Consider the following 824-nt stretch of genomic DNA (forward strand, 5'->3'; position numbering starts at 1 on the left):
AAATCATTTCCTTTTTCTAACACACAATAACTAAATTTTTTTTCTCAGATATTGCAATATCATTATTTCCAACTTTTAGGATACTTAACATAGACAGGTCCTCTTTAACATTTCCTGAAACTAAGCTTTCTAAGAATAGTCGATAGAGTAAGCTAATAAATTGTAAAAGTTATGTTTTCTGAAGATAAAATATTAAAATATATCAATAAATTTTTACGCCCTTATCTACATTTACCTCCGCGTAAATCGATTATTTAATTTCAAAATCAACCTAGGTATCCCTAATTTGCTTATAAAATCTAAGAAATAAACAAATAAACCCAATCAGCCTGCATGACATATCGATAACACTGCGGCATCTCTAACATGCCATCAATGCTACTGCGTAATTTGCAAGGGTATACAAATCTGCTGGAAACTCTGCAGTCAACCATTTGACATTCTGAAATTAACAGCGAGCAATACTCGGTACCTAACTGTGAAAGTGATAAATTATTTTAAAGATTTCCCAGCAAAAAAAAAACGTTGGCGTAAGTAGTGTCAAGTGCGGGAATTGCGGAAAACGGCTTCAATAAAACAAAATAAAAATAAAATTTAAAAGGATATCGGGGAAAGCTGGAGGCTACGCCGAGTATACCTTGGCGAGCACAACGAAGTGTCGGCAGCAGATTCACGACCCCAGGAGCGGGCCACCAGCTTTGAAGGCATACCACCCAGCGAGATCGTGCTCAGTCAGGTGCCCTTTAAGCACCCCCAGCATCAGCAACAACAGCAGTACCATATACACGCCTGCTGCAACACTAGGGTGAGTCCTTCGGGCTTGA

This window comes from Rhagoletis pomonella, unplaced genomic scaffold (genome assembly GCF_013731165.1).
Source record: "Rhagoletis pomonella isolate Grant_MI unplaced genomic scaffold, Rhpom_1.0 Rhpom_scaffold_00003, whole genome shotgun sequence".
NCBI lineage: Eukaryota > Metazoa > Arthropoda > Insecta > Diptera > Tephritidae > Rhagoletis > Rhagoletis pomonella.